Here is a 21,732-nt window from a genome sequence, read left to right as displayed (position 1 = left end):
AACCCCGAGCCGCGGATGTCACGTTACCCGCCGCCGACCTACCCGCGGCCGCAGGCAGCGCCGGGCCCGCCGCTCCGCTCCGCGCCGCCGCCCCGCCCGTGCCCTCCCCGCCGGGCGGGGCGAGCGCCGGGCGCGGGAGCCGCCGCGCCAGCCCCGGGCGGCCGCGGCCCCGGTCGGGTGAGGCGGCGCAGCCAATGGCGGGCGGGCGGCTGATATGACGTGCGGGACACACCACCCGCCTCCCGGGCCGGCCGCTCCGCCCGCAGCGCGGCGGCGGCGGCGGAAGGACCGTGCGGGGCCCTGGGGACGCGGCCGGCCGCGGGAGCGCGCCGGGGATGCGCGCCGCCCCCGGGAGGGAAGGGGAGGGCGGTGGAGGGATGGAGATGCTGGCGGTCGTGACGCTGTCACGGAATCATAGAATGGTCAGGGTTCGAAGAGACCTTTAAGATCATCGTGTCCAACTGTGAACCCAGTGCCGCCGCTGTAGCCCTTAAATCACTAAGCCAAGTCACCCAGCGCCAGCTCCAGACACCTCTTGAACACCTCCAGGGTGACTCCACCACCTCCCTGGGCAACCTATCCCAATGCCTGACTACCCTAAATGTGATTTTTTTTTTTTTCAGCTATCTAATCTGAATCTCCCCAGTCTCATTTTAAGGCTACGTGTCGGTGACCTTTTCAGCCAAACCCTCGTGTGCTTGCCCAGCCTGCTGCGTGTCCCTTTGGGAGATGGCAGTTAGTAATGGGGAAGGCTGAAGGCCTCTGCTGTGGCATCTCCTGAAGACGAAGGGATCAGTGATCTCTGTCATAATTCTAAAATGGTGTAAGGGGATCCTGCCAAGGCAATGACTCCGTAAGATGATGGTGCCAAAGCCAGACGCTGCGTCAGCAACCAGCCATGGGGTGACCGGAGGATCCGAGGCTCCTGACTGGTCCCTGACAGCCTGAGCAGCTGCTCTGCCAGCACTGGCGAAGCTCGGGTCACAGTCCTCCCATACTAAAATAACAAAAAAAACCAGTTAAATACAAGTTTACCCTCTGTACTTTACAAGGGCTTGGGAAGAGGCCTGTCAGGGATGGTTAAGTGGGAGCTGTACATTATGGTAGAGTTCAGCACCAAAAAATGAGTACACAGAGCAGGACTCGGCTCCCAGGCTTCCTTTCTGAGACGCCGGTTCTCCAGGACACATGGGAGGCTGGTGTATGCAGTAGGAATTGCTGGGCTTTGTGTTTTATTAGCTGACCTCACTAGACCAGCAGATCTTCTTTTCACATGAGGTGTGCCATTGTTACACTTGGGAGGAATATAGAACCCAAAGGCTTCCCAAGTGATGGCACTGAGGATTCAAGGATAGCTGTTAGCCATGCCCATGATGGGCACAACTGTGGTCCAGGATCAGTGGTCACTGGTGGTTCAGTGGTGCTTCCAGTTGTCTTTCATTGATGTGATAAACATAGCAAATAAAATACATGAAATCAGTTGAAGATACAGAAAGAGACAGGTCTTCTCTGCATATAATGAAGAGTAAAATTGACCTGGGATATGGCTGTCCCTTCTGATCTCTGCTCAGTTCTAGCTGGGATGGGAAGAGTTATCATAGCTGATCCTGCTGAGCAAAGTGCCTTTGGAAAATGTACTGGACAGATTGTTAGTGCCACTGCTGGAAGTGACAGATGAGCCCAGTATTTTTCTCTTAATGCCACCTGGGATCACCCCAGTAATGTCTGGCAGACTTTACTGCTGAACCAAGGTATATGTGTTCTCTGTACATGGAATTGTAAATACTCAGTTTCCGTTGCTATTTACTGTACTGAAAGAGCTTTTGGTTTTCATTTAATATGCTAAAATTGTTTAGATTCTTCTGTCAGATTTTTTTAAGTCACAATATATTTCTCTTCATTTGTTTTTGGATTTTTTTCTGACCCAGTTGGATCTGCACAAAAAGTTTCAGTCAACTATTTTGAGAGAAAACAGCCTTGATATATTGCCAGCTTTTTATGGGTTCCTCTGCAGAACATTTTATTTGTTTCAGGAAATCACATGCAGACCTACCACTTCCCTTCATGGCAACTGTGTACAAGCTTTGAATTGACACAGACAATTTATCTGCATCCCCAGACCACTAAGAAACACCTTCAGCAGCTCTAAATAAGGGCTAGAACTCATTCCCTGGGAAATAATCTTTTTTGGTGAATCACTCACTTTGAGATTTATCAACAGGACTGTGGATCTGAGATAAAATGATTCATCTTTGTAGGAAATCTCTTCCTAGACTTGGCTTATGGGAAACAAATATAATTCATCCTTGCTTGTGCTGCATCTCTACTTTATTTGAAAAAATATCTTTCTGTATCTGAATTCTCCCCCTGAATCTTGCCCGTATTATCAGTGTTTGGGCAGAGTTTACATTCCCTTGTGCTGCATCTGCTAGTCTTCCTTCCTGAAAGAACCTCTTAAGCAATTTTTTTTAATCCTGTGTTTTTCCTTTCCTCGTGAGTATGCCTCTTTTGCTATTTCCTGCAGAATATTTTATGTTAATATTTTCTATGTAATTTTTTTCATATTCGTGATATCGTGTGGTGGTGCCCTCCTTTCTTCCTGGTTTCTTTTCAGACAACAGAGACCAACTTCTGAGAGGGTAAATCTTGCTGCAGCTTTGCTAAAACCAGCTGAATCAGTGCAAATCTAAACTAGTCAATAACCTGTCCCTGAGCATATTTTCCCCAAAGTTACCCACTTAGAATAAAGGTTAAATGCCCCTTTTGTTCGTGTTGCTTTACAGTCCTGTTGCTTTACATTTCTTTTTGGAATCCTAAGAAAGGTTAGGCCTCAGCATGCTTTGATTAATGCCTGAAATTTTATGCTTAACAGTTATTTCTGGAAAGAAGCGCTCACATGTCTTTGTAAGATTAATGACATCGTTATTTTTATCTCATCCCTTAGCAAAGGCAGCAGAATCTCTAAGTACTCAGCCTTGCTACTCATTACATAAATAAATAATTTCACCTGTTCTTTCACACTTTCTGTTTAAACTCTGTGATGTTCTGGAATCTGACAATTTGCTTGCCTCACGAGGACTGTCTCATGGGCCTCTTATGTGGGAAGTTTAGGATACTTGGACAATTTATTTTTCTCCCTACTTAAACAAGATCAAAACATGAGCTGTCTGCTGCTCGAAAGGCAGTGGTGGAGAACCACAGAGCAAGGCCTGATTTATGTGTAAAACTACTCTCCCTCTGCTTCACTGGAGATTTTTTTTGACTTTATTCACCTTCAAGACTTTCTCCTATTGATACAGAGAATAGAAACCTTCCCAGTCATATGCTCAGCCTTAATCTCCTGTGTCTCTATAAAAGGATTTAGTGACATTCATTGTCTGATTCCCCATGCCAAGCCTATGTACAAGAGTTCAAAAAATCTTTTGACTTCAGCAGCAGTCTGTCAAACTGAGTTCTTTGCTTTATCAGTGGTCTCCAGTGTAGTTGTGTGAATTCTCAGGAGCCTGCAGCAAAGCCTGCAGATCACAGAATCACAGAATGGCGTGGGTTGGAAGGGACCTTAAAGATCATCTTGCTCCAACCCCCTGCCATGGGCAGGGCCACCTTCCACTAGACCATGTTGTTCAGAGCTCCATCCAACCTGTCCTTGAACACTTCCAGGCACAAATTCCCTTGACAGCCTGTGCCAGGGTCTCACCACACTCACAACAAAGAATTTCTTCCTGCTACCTAATTTAAACCTACTCTCAAGGTGAAGCCATTCCCCCTTGTCCTGTCACTACAGGCTTTTGTAAAAAGTCCCTCTCAATTTTTCTCATGGGCTCTCTTCAGGTACTGGAAGGTCACAATTAGGTCACCTTGAAGGCTTCTCTTTTGCAGGCTGAGCAATCCCAATTCTCTGAGCCTTTCCTTGTAAGAGAGGTGCTCCATCCCTCTGATCATCTTGGTGGCCTCCACCAGAGTTGCTCCAACAGATCCATGTCCTTCCTGTGTGGAAGACCCCAGATCTGGATGCAGCACTCCAGGTGGGGTCTCAGCAGAACAGAGAGACAGAATCCCCTCCCTCTCCCTGCTGCCCTCAGTGCTTTGGATGCAGCCCAGGACATGGGTGTGAGTGCACATGGCCAGGTCATGTCCAGCTTCCCATCCACCAGCACCCCCAAATCCCTCCTGATCTGTTCATCCTCCGGCCTGGATTGTCACCGCCGTGGTCCCAACCCAGATGCAGCACCATGCACTTGGCTTTGTTAGACCACAGGAGATTCCTGTGGGCCACTTCTCAAGTTCATCCAGGTCCTTCAGGTGTGGCCACTGCACCACTCAGCTTGGTGTCATCTGTAAACCTGCTGAGGCTGCCTCCAATCCCTTAATGAAGACATTAAATAACAGTGGTCCCAGTGAGGACCCTGGAGGACAGCACTTGTCACTGATGTCCTGGTTCCTTCTCAGAGGTCAGAACACCTGAGAGGTAAATGGTGTATGCTGAGTTCTGTAGGGTGGTTCGGTGAGATTGCCCAAGCCCCAGTGCAGGAGCTCGTTCAAAGCTGAAAGGAGAAGGACAGGGAGTGATTACAGGGCACAAGAAGCAGGATGCAGAACATACAAGCTCTGAACAAGGCAAACTCCAGCCAGAGCACTTCAGGCATGTAAAACAAAGGGGAAAAACAAAGTGTGTTGGTGGTTAGTGTATAATAACGTGAGTCATCCACAGTGAGCAGAGCTTAAAAACTTGGCTGCTTTTATATAATCTGAGGGTGAAGAACAATAGTTGGAGTTTGAACATGGAAATTAAACCTTAAGGTATCTGAACAAAGCCTTATCTTTGTGTAGTTAATAATATTGTAGTGGGCATATGACAAATGTTAATTGAATGTTTTTTGTTTAGTTGCTGATGTTTCTCTAGCTGCTTTTTTTTTTTTACCAGAACAAAACAGAAAGAACAATTCTATGCAGGCTGCAGTCTTCAAATGTCTATAAATCCATGTAACAACTATCATATAATTAGCCAACCAACATCCCACATGCAGCTGTGGGCACTGACTCCCTGTCAATGAACCTCTGTCCTGACACAAAGGCAGTGCCTTTGCCTTGCTTTTGACTTCGTTCATCATCACAGTTCTGCATATTTATGTAGCAGAGAGTTCAGTGAGTTCATACTTGGTATTCAAAGTGGTGATTTAATCTAAACTTCATTAAGAAAAAATACTGTTTGTTGGTTATATTGCTGAAAAAGTTACTTCTTTGGTGATGACAGTAGGTTTGTGAGGCTGGCATGAGCATCATTACTGAGGCAAGCTGTTCTATCCAAGCATGGTTAAAATTGTTGATATTCTAATCTTTCGATATTTCCATTTATACATGTATTTATGCTATGTACAGACCTTTAAAGATACTGATTAGAAGTGATGCTTCCATCTTTTTTTTTTTTTTTTTAACTTCAGCTGTGACATAAAAAGCAGGGCACTATGGACCAGGTTTGCCTGAGGGTAAAATTATTGACTGTAATGACTTTTTAAAGGAGTAGCTAGTCCAGTGTCATCTGAGGGGGTGGCCTGTGTCTCATAATACTAGTCCAAGTCATTATAGGCTAAAGACTAGAGACTAAATGGGTGAAATAAACAGAAATATCATGATAAACCACCAAACAATAGGAGCATTATCTTTTAAATGCATTTATTTCTTGATGGAAATATTGCTTGCATAAAGAAGACAACTAGGCACATTTCTATCACCAATCCTTACATAACATCAGTCCTTTGCAAAAAGGCACCTCTAAGGTGTGTGTTCAGGCAAGCATGTCCATGCTTGATTTAAGATTAAATGATTTTCACTTGTTTGGTAACTTTGGACTCAGTCATTCCCACATAGGATAAAAAGGAACTTCCCTCAGGATTTCATTGTGAACTGCCTTCCTCTTACATCCCTCTTCTTATGACACTTAATTCCAGCACTTTTCCTCTAAGGTAGGCAACACTCCCAGTTACTTGTCATATGTGTCTGAGGAAGATCCTTCTGGAATTCATATGCTGGTTTGTAGGGTTAAACATGAAACCCCCCCAAAAGTGGTACTCCAGCTTACTTCAGGTTTTAGATTTCATGGTGTTGCAGTGGGGGAGACATGCAGTGACAGTGTAGGTACTCAGCTTGGAACAAGGAGCTACAAAGGACAGGAAGGAGTTCTGCAGCATCCTCATTTTCCAAACTCCCCTCACTTTGTCGAGCAGAAGGACTGTCCCCACCTTGGAGAGCTGGCTGCAGCCTTGATGTCTGATGAGGTGGTCAGGGTCTAAATCAGATCAGAACTCCTTGGCTCTGCCCCTTGCTTTCCCATCCTTCCCATGGCAATAACTATAAATAGCAGAGCTGTGGCTACCAGGAATAGACTCAGTGTCACACTCTGGTTATGTCTGCACATCCTCATGTCCCTTCAGCTCAGGAGCACAAGGGCCAAGAGCTTTAGAGCTGCTCCTCTCATATGGAAAACACTTTCTTCCAGAGCTTTTCACATAGGATGATTCTGCTCAATTCACACTGCTTAAAAAAAAAAAAAAAAAAAAAAAAAAAAAAAAAAAAAAAAAGAGGCCTTTAAGACATCTGTAGTTTATCTTAAAGGACAACATTATGACTATATGAAAGAGGTTGGTGGAAGTACTGCCAGTGCCTCTTCCAGGCTACCATCCTGAAAATGTGAAAATGTAGAGTTAACCTACCCATGATTTTTCCCCCCCCATCATTCTGTTGAGATATATATTCAGGGAGCTGGCTTGGGTTTGAGCAGGATAATGGGAAAAGCTTTCCAGTGCAGAGGAGAAGCATCAGAAAGAGAACGTGCACATGTGCTAGTGCGCAGTGTGGTGTGGAACTGTGGCTTGCATGTTGCTTCATGATTAGTACTGTAAATATTGCTGCTTTTCAGGCAAAATCTTGATTCCCATGTCAGTAATTACATCAGTGCTCTTAAATGCAGCTCCCTGTACCTTGGTGGGAAAAGTTCTGTCAGATGTGGTTTCAGATTGCCAAGCTGAACTTTAAGTTAAAAATGTGCAGCATATGGGAAGACTACAACTTTGCCTGGAGTGATACTTTAGAAACTGCTGAAGCTAGGTTATGCTGAAAAATGTATTTATGTAAAGCCAAACCCTTCAGCTTTTACTCATAAAAGGACACACTTGTAATAATGAGATCAGGCCACTTGCATGCAAACTCCAAGGAGTAATTAACTGCTAAATTGTTCTAGCTATACACTAATGTAACTCTTGCTATCATTGCACTGCAGGATTGGACCTTACACAGCAGCTTCAAATATGCCACTGTAAATGTTACTGTTTTTACAGGTACTACTAACAGATCAAGTCAAATGCTTAACTTAGGCAGAGTTAACCTCTTTAATGATCTGAGCTGGGTGCTGCCAGCTTCACTTGCTTATTCAAGCATAGTTTTGGATGTTGCTTATGCAGAGTGCTGAAGAAGTTCAGAACACATCAGGTCACAATATCCTTGGTTCAGGATCATGCACTGTGCCCACTCTGCTCAGATTAATGCCTGTAATGGTGCTGAAGTTAGTAGCTGTTGCTTTTAGCTGTTGCCCTTGGACAGAGCAGGGGGAAATAGTATCTCCAGAGGCTGCTGAGATTCCAGTTTGTTTGGGCTGGCCTTGGGAGTGCCCATTTCTGTCCTCTGACTATAGCTAAAGCTTCTGCTTTCTTTATTTAGAGGGAAGGAAGGATAGATTCAAGCTGTGAGGTCAGAGGGCAGCTGTATGTTTCTACCCTGTTATCATACAGAATGGTTTGTGGGTGTAGCACAACCCAGGTTTCACTGTTTGTCCAGGTTTGTTTGGGAATTGCCTCACAAAGTCAGGTGCTCGTGACATTTGTAAAGATGAGGTTGATGCCTTCACTTCTGTTGCGGAGGCTGCAGACAGTGATTGCAGAAAGATCCCAGGGCAGACAGGCATTAACCTCTTGGGTGTTACTGGTTAATAATGTCCCACATCCAGCAAGAGAGAAAAAACACCAGCAATAAAATCCAGTAACCCTGTCTGAGAGAAAACAGAAGAAACCAATACAAAACATCTCAATATGAATGGCTTTGTGTCCTGTCTGAGAAGCCAGAAAGTCTATGCATCCCATCTGAGAAGCTGTTGGTATTCTCATCAGCCAGCCTGGGCATCTATTCAACTGAATATGTATTTAATTTTCTCACATGCACTGGAGGAATCTCAGCTGGAAAAATCAGCCAGACAACTCCCCCTCTGTCTGAATCAGCAGCACTAAGATTTGTGGTTATCAAAGAGAACTTGTCCCTAACTTTTAACATTTAAGAATCTGCTGTTTTTGCTGTTCCATGGTTAGCTGGTTGCCTGTGTTTGCATACAGAAATCTGTTCTTGTGCTGTGCTGTTTCTCTGGAATGCTGTGAGCAGTTGTTTTTGTTTGTTCCTACTTGGGTGGAGCTAACTGTCTAATTGGGTAAATATTTGCAATGCTGTACTTGCATGCACAGAAGACAAAGAGGGCTGGACTCCTGTTGACATAAAGGGCCTTTTACACCAGCCTAGCAATGTAAAGGCTTAAATAAAATTGATAACTATGAGGCCACTTCTTATGGTCAGACCATATAAAGTGGATTTAATTTAACTGTCATGGCCATATTTACTTCTAATTACAGATGGACTATATTTTCCAATGTGATTACAGCCATGAAGGGGTTATTCACTCTGCCTTATTCACTGATTGCAAGTTCAAAACTGTTTGACTTCCACTGGGTCTTAGCCCTGTTAATAAAATGGTGTTTTTTTACCAGAGTGCCTTTGGATATCAAGGGTGAGTTTTCCACAGATGTAGAAACTGCCTAAGTGAACATTAATAAGTCCAAATACCTAAAGGTGTTTTGAAAATTGCAAGCTTGCGGTGCTCATGGAAGGCGTGTTTGTATAAATAAAATAAATACCTTGCAGAAACCTTATGGGGTGACTATTGCATATGTTATCATTAACTCCAAAGTACACTATAAATATCCACACACGTATAAACAGATTCTAAAGATTTATCATTGAAGAGGCTGTTAATAGGTAATTGAGCCTTTCTTTGAACAAAGGTGACTAAAAATGGTTGTGGAATGAGGAGAAGGGACCTTGAACTCCACAGTTGAGGTGTTGTGTAGACCAAGTCCAGCTTCTTTTTATCTGTAGCTGTCACAGCCTGGACCTTATTGGTCCTTATTGGGAATGGATTTACTCTGGCTAGTCTTGAAAGACTTGCAGAGTCTCATAGAGCCATTGGTTCACACACACCTGAACAGAACAAGAGTCTGTCTGTAGGACTAAGAAAAAAACTTTAGTATTTGAGGGTTTTATTTTATTAACAATTATTTGTCTTGTTTGAAATTCCCTCTATATTTCTTCAAGCTTCAACTATCTACTCTTGTCTTCATAAAACAAATAAGGATAATTTAGAGTTTCACCTCCATAATGCCCAGCTCTGATGCTCTTACACCACCTGGTATCTTGCTTAGTCATCAGTTCCACTGGGTTCACTGATACCAGCTGTGGTGCAAAAGCCTTTGATGACCACAGTGCAGCCATCCCTTCCTCCACTCCTCCCCGTCCCTTGCTGCAAGTCACAGCTTTTTGTTGCCTTTATGACGTGAGTATTGAAGCTCAGGTTGCCTCAGAGCTAGCATTCATTGACCAGCTAGTCAGGTACATCTCTGCTCCTGCAGAGTTAATCCCATTGCCAGTCCCTGCAGCGTGCTCGTGGATCTCCCCATGTCATCATTCTGGGAAGCAGGAGGCCGTGACCCAGGCAGCACAGGTTGCATTGCAGATTTTGGCTGTAGCCATTCCCTTGTCTAATCCACTTCTCATCCATCCCTGTGAACAGTGTGGTGAGTGAGGAAGAGAAGCTGTAGAGGCGTGGAGCCTGCTGAGGTTAGTGGTGCCACTGCTTGTTTTGCCCTCCCTGTGTGGAAAGCGTGTCCCACTGCAGCTCACCACCCAGCCCTTCCACCAGGGATGTGCTCTGTAGTTTCCTATGAGCTCACTCACCCTGGTTTTTTGTCAACTGATGGCAAAGTGAGTATAAATTTTCATGTTGTTGGCATCTTTTCACGTGCTGTTGTGGATTCTTGTAAGCTCATGTTGAGTATTTCCCTCAGTCACGCATAACTGGAATTCATAAAAATAGTACAAATGATTCTGTGTTTTTCCTTTCTGTCTTCATTCTGAAAACATCTTGAACTTTATTTCATGGTGACCTTTATCCAGCTGTAAAAAAAATTAAAATTGTCCAGTGGTTTGAAATGTATGGGACAAGTAGGAAAGCGAATACCAGTCAAGATAACAAGGCTGAATAAATCTCCTTTCATTAAGAAAACAGGCTAAAAACAGAACCACTACCCTTCCCCAGTTTGATACTGGCGAGCAAACTAAATACATATAGACAGTCTTCCTTGTGATGTTGTGATTAGCAGTCCTATTTCTCTACAGTGTTTTTCCTGTTCCTTGTGTGTAAACAAACTGCAATCATAATACCATGACACCCAGTCCTCATCTCCTGGCAGCCGCCTGTGGAAATTACTTCCTCCTTCAAGTCTTGCCTTTTCTCTGGTCCTTCATTTAGTGGAACTGGTGATCTCTGTGTGACTATCCCAGGACATTTCTGACTCTCCGTCAGACCTTTATCACACCAACCCCGTGTTTTCTGAATACTTCCATCTGGTTTTGCTTGGAGTTTGGACAAAGCTTTCTAACCTGGATTATATATGTATTTCCTTGACTGTCCTGTAAATGCTTATCTGAGCTGGACAGGAAAAACTTGTTCTTGGTCTTGAACTTGTTGTTTGGTCTTGGGATGTTACTGAAGATTCATTAAAGTAGCAGAGAAGCTTTCATGAGGCTGGGGAAGGAATGTGTCATTTTGTGCTTCTGCTCACCTGCCTGGATCTGCTAAAGCAAACTGTTGTCCATTCACAAGAGAAATTCTGTCATGAATGTCTGGTGTTAGGACTGGCAGCCAGTCAGAAATGTCTAACTGCCCAATGACTTTCCCCACAAGAAAAAGGTAAATTTGCACTTGAAATTTTCAATCACATGTAAAGTCCGAAACTTGATTTGCTCAGAGAGGTCATTAATGTTTAGCTTTGTATTAGGAAATACCCTTTACCAATAGATTTCAATGGGAAAAGCAAAGACTTGGGTTTGTTCCAAAAGATTCATTCATGAAAAATTCTGCTGACTGAAAAAGGAAATCTACATTTTTTTTTAAAGAATTCCTCCATCTGGAATGAATGTTTTGGTCTAGGTTAAGTCTACATTTTACAGATAATTCAACTCAATTTTAATTCAACTGATGTAACACTATATAACACTATAATAAATAATGTAAGAATTAGTGGCATGTCTTTAATGTTCTTGCCTGCATAACGTGTCTGGATTCTCTGCAGAAATAAAGCCTGCTGTTACTTCATGTTGAAGGTGAAGTATGTCCATCAATGTCTTTCCCAGGGGAATAGAGAGAACAAGGCTTGGGAGAAGGTGGTTTGGCACACACACTCCTTGTGAGGAGCAAACTTGCACAGCAGCTTGTCTTTAACTCTTCCCAAGCAGTGGAGCGTGTCATTGCTTTTGCAATAAACCATTCCTCAGGAACAGATACAGACTGGCTGAAAAATAATTAAAAACTTAATTTTCTGTAATACTGTCCATCAAACAACTTTACTTAATCTTTTTGAAAGGCTGCTCTGCAGCATGGAAAAAAGACTGGCAGTAGTGCAAAAACAGGGAGTATTTATGACCAGTGGAAGCATGGTTGGCCTTTTGCCCTAGAGAAATGGCTGGATGAGATCTTCTGCTTAAACCAAGCAGTAATAAAATAATTTGGACCTAGGCTCCAGGTGATGATGTTTGGCAAAGCAGCTGCAAAGGCTTTTTTTACTGCCTAGACTGATACTGACCTGCATGGATGTGCCTAGGTTCTGTTGTGTGCAAACCCACAGCTGTAGATTTGATCAGTCCTCTCTTTTGGGAAAACCTGAATTTTTACAAAGGTATAAAATTTGTAGATTAGGTCTTTTACAAAGATTTGGTCTCAACAGCCTAAATCCTGTTTGATTTGTCTCCTGCAGTTGCTTTACAGTTTGTTGTGTAGCTCCTCAAGAAAGGCAAATAAAGCTTTATCCTCCTCTGGACAGCTGTTAGGGACAGATCCACTGACTCAACTGCTCAAGAGAACAACCCCCAAACTTGGGTATTTTATTCCAAACTAACACACATAAAACTTCTTCCTACGTCCACAGTTCCATGGAGTAGGTTTTCAACATATAGCTAAAGACCAAGAGCAAATACAAGAAACCCTAATATCAGTATCAGTGTCACTAGTGACCTAGTCTGCTGGTAAGCACAATTTTTTTTCCCTCAAACAGCCTGAGCCATAGTTTTTCCAAACTTATTTCCTACTTCCTGTCCTCATTTAGTCCATCTGATAATGCCACCAGACATTATTTCATCTCCTGAGAAGACTGAAAGGGGGAGGATTCAGAGCTAGTGCAAATTCACTTTTCTCTGCTTACCCATTAATCTGTGTCACGTTATACTGGATATGCTATTCTGAGAGACAGCACAGGCTTCTTTATCTGTCACAGTAGCACTGCTTTGCTTTTCAAATCAGCAAACAAGAAGCCATGTCCTAAACAGGCCACTTCATTATCTTCTGTGTTGGTTATTTTTGTGGGGTGTTGTTTTTTCCTAACAAAAATATAAATAATTCTTTATCACTGATAATAATTAAAAGCTGTAGATCATAAACTGAATGGAGAGCCTGTAGTCATTTGTCTGTCCCTTCAATGGGGAAATCAATTCTCAGTTATCTACACTTGGCTTGTCTGGCTTGAGGATTAACCAGGCTGGGGATGCACTGACCTCAGTTCATTCACCACGTGTAAAGTTGACTTTGGAGCAGGAGACTGTATTGATCCCAGCAGTGCTGCATCTGTCAGGTCCAGGGCTCCCTCCAGCTCATCAGCACATCATCTGTGTCACTCACAGCTGTGTGGAGGCCCCTCCACAGCCTCTGCAGGCTGCTGCCATGGCCTGTCCTGCAGCAGCAGGGAGATACAGCACTTCTTTCTGCATTGACTTGGCATAAACTGAGTTTATTTATGCTCCAGGACGGATGGTGGCAGCCCCTCAGCTGTCAGAAGCTGAGGAAACAATCTTTGCTCCTTAGACTATCAGCAGAGGAGAGATTTCCACTTTAAATAAACTAGTTAGTAGTTGTTTTAATTTAGTTTGTTCAGAACTGGGGGAGATTGATACACTGTGTTTGTAGGCAAGGCTGCTTTTTCTGAAACCTGGTCATGGCTACAGCAAGATCCTGTTCCACGTGTTTCCCAGCAAAATGGTTTTCCTTTTCACCTTCAGCAGCAAACACAGACTGCTTGAATGTGTATTTACTTTAAATAATTAGAATGTGGTGAGTTTAGGTCTTAATGCAGGTCATCAGTTAAATGTTAAATGTTTATGTGCTTAAACAATAGATTCCTCATTAAAGTCATATCAACAAAAAATGATATCTAATTTGTTTTGTTTAATTAGAAAAAAAAAATCAGATTTATATTTGCCTTGTTATCGCTATCTTTTATTATTCCAAAGAGATTCTGAATAGAGATGTTATCTCATCTTTAGCTGTGCTCTTGCAATCTTGCAATTCGTCAAACCAGTAATTTATATTTCTGTTGAAAGGAGATGAGAAGTAATTAACTCGTGTATTGCATCCTTGTCTTTGCAGGCCTTTCATTTTCAGTAAGTACCTGCACTAGCAGGTGTTTTTTTTAAATTCAGACTCTTCAAAACTCCTGGGCTTCCTCAGGAAGGCCAGCACTCTCGGCAGGGTACGTGAGTGCTTGATGCCTTGCAGAATTAAGTCCCAGGAGTCCAGTCCTGTACTGACGTCATTGGTCGTGTTCACATTGACTTCGCTCCAGCAATTGCAATCCTGGGGTAGCAGGGTTTTTGTCCCACTGAATTACTGGCCCTGGTTCTCAGGATATCTCCTCACTCTGCCACGCACATCCACAAGCTGTTTACTTGCCTGTGTGTGCTTCTGGCAGCCTGTATTCCTGGATGACCTATTTTTGCAAGAATCAAATGCCCGTGGCAGCAGCATTTTATTGGCCCTTGCTGGGCTGACACCACTGCAGTGAGATTGCTCATGGTCAGTGACACTGCAAGTCCTGGCTGAGCAAACTGATCTCCTGCCAGCTTTGCAGCAGCTTTTATGTCAGTCACTTTCTAGCAGGAGAGGATGGACTCATAAAGACGTGTTTTCCTTTGACAGATCCAGCTCCAAGGCTAACTAGCGAGTGTGGCCAGTGTGGTGACAGAAATGAGGAGTTTCTGTGCAGAACACACTCATAAAGGAACCTGGACACCCTCCTCTTGTCCTACTGACAGGGTACTGAATCATGCATAACTCATGCTTTCTTCTGTAGTTTCATCTTCCTCAGCTAAAATGGTAAGGGTGTGACAGATCAGCAGAGGTCAGGTGAGACTGGATGGAAGGGGAGGAGTTGCTCTCATTTAGATTTTTTTTTTTCCGTAACAAAGTTGGTCACACCTCTAAAAGCCAGACTCACCTGTGTTTTCAGGTAATCTTAATAACAGGTTGCTAGAATGCTTAGCTTGTTCAATCCATTCAGTAATTAGAGCTGGTGCTGAAGTCATAAAGAACGGAGTGAGGCTTTAATGAACACATTAAATTGTCTGCAAGTACAGCTCTGCAGAGCTTCCTCATAAATGGCCTCCCCTTGGATGGAACAGTACAGTCACCCAACAGGGCAAGTCCATGTGGCAGCTGAGGACAAAACCCAAGCATTTAAGTGACCATCAATAAGATCAGTTCAGCAGTGCAGGCCAAGGAAATTAAAGCTAGCAACTCTCCAGCTGGATTAGTTGTTTTTCAAAGTATCAGAGTGCTGATACCTTTGTGTTTTTATTCAGTGTTAAGGCTAATACCTCCAGCAATATTCACATGCTGAGGCAAAGTTTTTAATGACTCAGGGGAAGAAGCTGTCCACTGAATCACCAGTATCCAAACCTGAAGAACCCAACTGCTTTCTGTAAATCTTAATATAATTAAGCATAGTCTTGTTCTTTTCATTAGGCATGAAATAACCATAGATGATGAGACACCACTTACATAACAGTAAAAATATTACTTGTTTTAGTTTTCTACCCCTACAATCTGGAACCTACAATCTATTGCAGTGTGTTGTTTATAAGGACTGAGAAGAGGATAAAACAAATATCTAGAAGAAACGTACACCCTAAATATGCAAACAACATTTCTGCTCATGAAATTCCTAAACCAGATGTTGTTAAAAGCTGGAAAAATATTCTAGAGGGAAAACCATGCAGGCTTGTGCTGTTCTTAACCCATTGGCCGTTGTCAGATCCTGGAGTAGCAGGAGCTTTGATTTGATCTAGGGTGGCTGTTGTCAGCACTCTCCATGTTCTTTGAACACAAGTAGTTGCATCAGATTAGAAGAACAGACAGTGGGTGTCCCAGACTGTCCCAAAAATAGGTAATAAAAAAAAGCACCAGGTAAACATTGCATGAGGACATGATTATTATTAATGCCAGAAGAACAGAGGGTGGAAGTTCAAGGAAAGGCAAGAATTATTAGTAACAGAAAATATGTCTTTCTCAAGATCTAGAATGTAGTAAGAAAGATCTCCAGGGATGAATATAATTTAGTTTCAAAAGCAGACTAACTGGAAGGCTAGCAAATGCTGTAAAAGAAATGTTCTCACATTTTCATCTCTCAACCTGCTAATTTTTTATTTTTCCTTTAAAGCATTTGTTTTAAAAGTGTTCTGAAAATAATCTGGTGGGGTTTTGTTTTGTTTTGTTTGGTTTTGATGCTTTTTTAATTTTTTTTTTTTTTGTTACAGCAGAAATCATTCTGATGCTGACTTGTCTGTTTCCAAGCAGAGATGTGCCAGAACATCAGCAGAATCATAGGGATTACCCAATACTTGCCTGCTGAAGTGTTTGCAGTAACTGCTTGCGAGGAGGAAACATTTTTTTGGCTGCGTAGGTGACTTTCATCACATCTGCCAGACTGAGGTGTAGAATAGCTGTAGTGATCCAGAAAGAAGGACCCTGAGGCCTTCAGCTTAAGCTCCAGTTCTGTGCTTATGCCTGTGTTAATCTGGAATGGATCCCATTACACTGACCTGAATCTTTAGAAGATTACATGAAATTTAAGTATTGGTCATACAGGAGAGTTGTGCTGCATTCTCTGCTACAGTAAGTGGATATTACTGTCTTAATTTTGGGACAAACAGGACACTTTCCATGATTGAGTGATAAAAATAGGAGGTACATCCAGAATTTTTTGCCTCCAATTTCCTACAACACACTTAGAAAGGTATTCCATGTGTTATACACATTGAAGTGGCAGATTTTGCCATCACGGTGGCAACAAGCTGACTTCCCTCTGATTGTCTTGTGATTACTTCCAAAAGAAAACCAAGGAGCAATCCAGGCAAGCTTTCCCTCCATCAGGTGTGCATGTTATGTACACCAGATGGACATACACAAGGTAAACACACTGCTAGAGGGCTGCAGGCACTGCAGGTGCTGAATTCAGCTGTAAACACATACACACAAAAATAAGGCAGATCACAGCTGAACTCTGCTGAAATGCTAATGCAAAACTGTCCTCATGTTAATTGTTTTGTTGGAGTGGCTACATAGCCTGGAAGAGCAGGGAAAAGCCACAAGCTTTACTTTGCAAACTTCAAAACAGCTGGAAATCAACAGTGGGAAGGGAAGATTTTGCTGCCACGTGTGTCTTCAACAGCAGGCAAAGCTCCCTCAGTGGCTCTGGTGCTGTCATCGTTGTGACTTGTCTTTGATTAATGCATGTGGAACCTTGGGAGCCCTGGCACACTGTGTTGTACCTGTTTCATAACTGCCTGGAGATTCTTCTTAAGTAATCTGGCTATGAGAGTTACAAAGCTGTCCTGCTTCTCTTAACATTTCAGAGGAGGAAAAAATGTAGTGTTTTCTCATTCTCTACTACAAAAGCAGTAGAGATTTACATCTTGCAACCAAGTGGGCATTGTCACTGGGTGTGATAACTAAAAGTCTCCACTGATTAACTACAACTGCTTCTCTCCTAAATGTCCTGAGTGCCTCTCCTGCTCTTTGCCTCTCCCCTGAGCCACAGCAGCCCTCTCTGGCAGGTTGGAGCCTTGGAGACTTTGCTGCCTCTTGGATGCTGGGGCACAAGACATTGTTGTGGGTCTGTTCATGATCCTCCTCTCCTTCTGAGGCTCAGGGGTTTCTTCTCTGGTGCCATTCTCTCCTCTTTTACTCTATCACCCACCTTGGAATTAGGGACTCCCTTTGCCTCCCATCCCCACCCCCACTCATCTGGCGCAGCCACTGACCCCACAGACATTTTGTTCTGAACTAGCAACTTTTCTGGGAAGGCAAGATGCTCTGCCTGCCTGGGAAAGGAATTGAGGCAGAGTGTGGCTGCTTTCCAACCTCTCCATGGCCACAGTGGTTTCTTTCCAGGCTCCCTGCTCTCCGTGGTCACAGTGATGGAGCTGTGTGGGCAGAGGCCAGCAGGAGTGGGCAGACTGGGCAGTCCAGTCCAGCGAGGTGATGCAAGGTGCTACAGGACAGGCACAAGGCTGATGTTGTTGGGCTGGTGGCTGCCCTGGCCCTGTGGCAATATAAAGTTCATACATAATTCATAAATGTCATGCATTGGCACTGCTTGTGCAATTTGCTGCTTGTGGCTGGGATGGTGTAGGAATGCTGCGTGTAGCCTCTTGTTACACAGAAAACCTGTTGGTATTTCCTGTCATCACTGGTGAAGGCATAAAAAATAGGGAAAATACAGTTTAAATAGAAAGAAACAGAGTGACTGAACCATTTACCACCACCCCCAAATATTTCAGGGGCCTCTGTGTCCTGGCCAGGACTGTGAGCACACAAGGCTCTACCACAAGGTGCTGGAGCTGTTGGGGCTTTTGCCTTGAACAGCTGGTACAGGTGGCATTGTGTGGGTGGGAGGAGGGATGTCTGTGTTTATTTTTTTCCCAGCAGTGAAAACCAGAGGGTTGGACTGATTGCTTCACCTTTTCAGCCTGCAGGGACTCATTGCTGCACCAACACAGCCCCACGTTTCACTCAGGTGGCTGCACCCCTATAGTCACTCAGCTCTGCATAGATTATTCTGCTAACTAACAAATTCCAATCTTTCAGCTGCTTCTTGTCACATCATTTTTCCATTTCAGTCTGCAAGGATGACTGAAAAAAAATATTCTATTTGCTATTTACTATATAATTTGCTATTTGCTATTCTTATGCTGTTGCTGGAATTAATTGTTGACCAGGTTTCTTGTGGGGAATGTAATGAAAATACAGTATGACAGTAATATATTTCTGGCATGATTCATGGTTACCAGTGGAAATATTTAATGATCTTTTCATATACATATAGTAATTGCTTCTTCTGTGAGACAATAATAAGTTGCAATACAATTACACTCTTGTTCTTCTTCATATAAGAAATGGGCACATGAGTGGAACAGAATCAGAAAAGCAGAATGTCCCTGGTATCTTTTCAATATTCATCTACTCACCTGAGATTCTGCAGTCTTTTGAATAACACTAGACTTTTATAATCAGACTGATTGTGCAGCCTTAAGATAAACAATTCATAAGATAGCTAAAGTTAATTTTCATTACAAAACTAGGCATTAAGGAGTTATTCCTAAGTCATTCCCTCAAGGTAAAAACTCCAAGGAATGCAATATGTTGCAGATAAATCCTCCTAATATAAAGCAATAAATTCTCAGTTATACAGAGATGAGCAACACTTCTCTAATAAACTTCTGCTGGATCCTGGCTGCTGCTGCAAAAGCTGGTTTCTTTGAACAAAGGAGTCCCTGTCTTGTGAGAGCTCATTACCCATATGATAATACTGTTCATTTCCCCCACACAATTCATTGGAGGACCAGTGGGCTTCTTGCAATCTTCTAATTAGGTCTCACACTCCCCCTGAGCAGTAAGTGTGATTTTACCCATTTTACAGTTGTGGAAGTTGGACAGGGGGCTGCAGCCAGTGGCCCAGAGCCACCTCTCCTGTCATTTCCACAGCAGGGAATAGACTTTGGATGTTGTTACTCCCAGCTCTCTGTTCCAAGCTCTAAGCCACAACCTCTTGCAGAAGCTAATTAAAAACTAAGAAAATGACTTGACAAGCTTTCAAAAATGTTATTGGTACCGCAGATTTCTGCTGGTATCGGAATGAAGTTTCTAGCACAGCTGTAATTGCTGTCTCTGTTGCTTAAGATTTTTTAAATCAGTCAGAAGACTCAAGCTGTATTCCTGATACATCCCAAAGTTCACCACAGTTCTTTGCCCTGTTTTTCACTGGCACCATTTTTCATAGGCATTTAAAAGTGAAAACCCTGAAATAAGTGGTGCAGCATCTTTCAGTTGCATGGATGCAGGAAAAAGCTTCTGGTGTCTGCATATGCAGGGTGAGAGCTGATGTGGTTTCAATTGCTTCTTATTGATGTGTTAGCTCCAAGATTATTTTAATTCTTGCAGTCTGCTTTTAAGCATATAGAAAACCCTTAGAAGAAGTATCCTGGATTGTTTGTTAAAATACATTGCAACTCAGCTGTCAAAACAAGTTGAGTGCCCTCGTGTTTGTACTGATGTTAAAACATAGAATCACAGATGGCTGGGGGTTGGAAGGGACCTGAAAGATCATCCAGTTCCAACCCCCTGCCATGGGCAGGGACCCTTTCCCCTGGACCAGGTTGTTCTGAGCCTCATCCAGCCTGGCCTTGAACACTTCCAGGGAAGTAGGGATCCACTGCTTCAGCTTCATAAACCTTTATCTCACTCATTTGGTTGAGGGATGGAAAGGGGCTGGAAAGAGTTAAGCCACAGGCCAAGCTCCCTTGCTAACTTTAGAAAACAGCAACTTATGCAAAGGTTGAGGAGAAGTGAAAATCACTGAGGAAGTGGATCTTTTGAGAGGAAAATATGACATATTCAGCAAAATGCCATTAAACTTCCTTCTCCTGGCATCACATATGGGTGAAAGCAATCCCATGTCTGGTGTGGCACAGGGCTCACAGGGAGAGGCAGCTGCTGCTCACCCACAGGGAGGTGTGATCTCTGCTCAGCCTGGGTGAAATACATATTAGGAAGAGGATTTCACATGGGGAGAGGAGGGCTTGGCATATCAGTTGGAGCAATTTCCCAACATCACATTAACTTGACATTTGCTAGAGCAACCCCATTTAATTCTCATTTCAGCGTGGTGCTAACTTGTACTCCAGTGTAGTCAGAGCCTGGTGCTGTTAGCAGAGCAGTGCTGCCAGTGCTGGAGCACATTTAACACTGCCAAGAAGCTGTTACTTTCAGGAATTTTGCTTCTTCTCTGGTAAAACTACAACTGTGTGCTCATTTTGAGTCATATTCAGAGCAAGGATTCCATGAGAGGATTTTAGAGAGCGCTTTTTCAGTTTGGGAAAGAGCTGCAGCCTGAACAGGGAGTGTTTTCTTAACACACACGTTTAAAACACACCAGCAGCAATCAGCTAAACAGGCAAAGAGTCAAATTATCAGCTTACAGACAAGCTGGTGGCCAGAAAGCTCCTAGCTATTAATCATAGAATCAAGCCTTTTACCCTTTCATCTTTCAAGGAGAGCGACGTGCGAGATGTGAGGCTTTCCTGTGGCCCTGCTGCTGTGACACATGCAGGGTGTGACAGTGTGCTGGGCAGAGCTGCCTCACCCCTCAAACAGCAGCCCCACTGCAGAGTGGGGTGACATGTTGCTCCATCAGTGTTGTCCCTGTGCAATGTGGCAGCATCAGACACTCTTAGAGGACACGATCAATAATCAATACTGCCAGCTGCTGGCAATGATGAATCTCTTCTCCATGTGTGCACTCTATTTGGATTCTGCCTGGGACTTAGCATCTTGCTGCAGGACTGTCTGCTTTCTGTTGGAATCCTGGATGCTGAGAATGTTAAACTTTCTGTGCTTAAAGGCACAGACCCACAAGAGAACACTGCATTTGACCTGAGGTCGTGGAACAGGCTTTTAAAATGGATTAATAGCACTAAGTGTGTAGTTAGTTAGATGTCTGCAATATCACAAAGTAGAAAACTTAGAGTTTAAGATTTTAAAGTATAAAAATAAATATGAAGCAAGATAGAAGTTTTAAAGCAGAAACAAGTTGTTCTTCTTTACCTTCTTCTTCTTCTTCATGAGTTTAAGTGATGTTTTGTGATTAGACAGAAAAGTCTTCATTGCAGACTTTGGGCGATCAGTTATTGGGTTAAAAGGGAAAATAATCAGTTTAGTTTTAAAAAAAAACCTTGTAACAAAAGTTAATTAACCATTTTGTACCTTACTAATGAAAAAACTACCAAACTCACAATAGTGAGATTGTAACATAAATTAAAAAAAAATAATCACCTAAGTCCAAACAAAAAATACCATCTCAAATACTTTCAATCCCAACCTCGAAAAATAAATAACTGGTGTACGTGTGAGGATTCAATCTTTCATTCAACTACACTTCCACTTGGCTCTCTGCCCTGTCTTCCAGCACACCAATAAATCAGGAAGCTTTCCACTGTTTTCCCAGGTTGTGGCTCCGACACACCAGGCTTAATGCTTTA

At 43.1% G+C, this 21,732-nt stretch overlaps 1 long non-coding RNA gene across 1 annotated transcript; it reads right to left on the bottom strand.

Annotated features, from left to right (window-relative positions):
- Positions 1 to 11,405: 11,405 nt before the first annotated feature.
- Positions 11,406 to 13,089, bottom strand: LOC128794529 (uncharacterized). The gene is made up of 4 exons (XR_008433170.1): positions 12,919 to 13,089; positions 12,570 to 12,744; positions 11,955 to 12,031; positions 11,406 to 11,663 (listed from the first exon to the last, which is right to left on the bottom strand). It is a non-coding gene; the product is annotated as an uncharacterized LOC128794529 (long non-coding RNA).
- Positions 13,090 to 21,732: the final 8,643 nt, after the last annotated feature.

This window comes from Vidua chalybeata, chromosome 1 (genome assembly GCF_026979565.1).
Source record: "Vidua chalybeata isolate OUT-0048 chromosome 1, bVidCha1 merged haplotype, whole genome shotgun sequence".
NCBI lineage: Eukaryota > Metazoa > Chordata > Aves > Passeriformes > Viduidae > Vidua > Vidua chalybeata.
The sequence above is the reverse complement of the archived record's forward strand: the minus strand, read 5'-3'. Positions and strand labels throughout refer to the sequence as shown.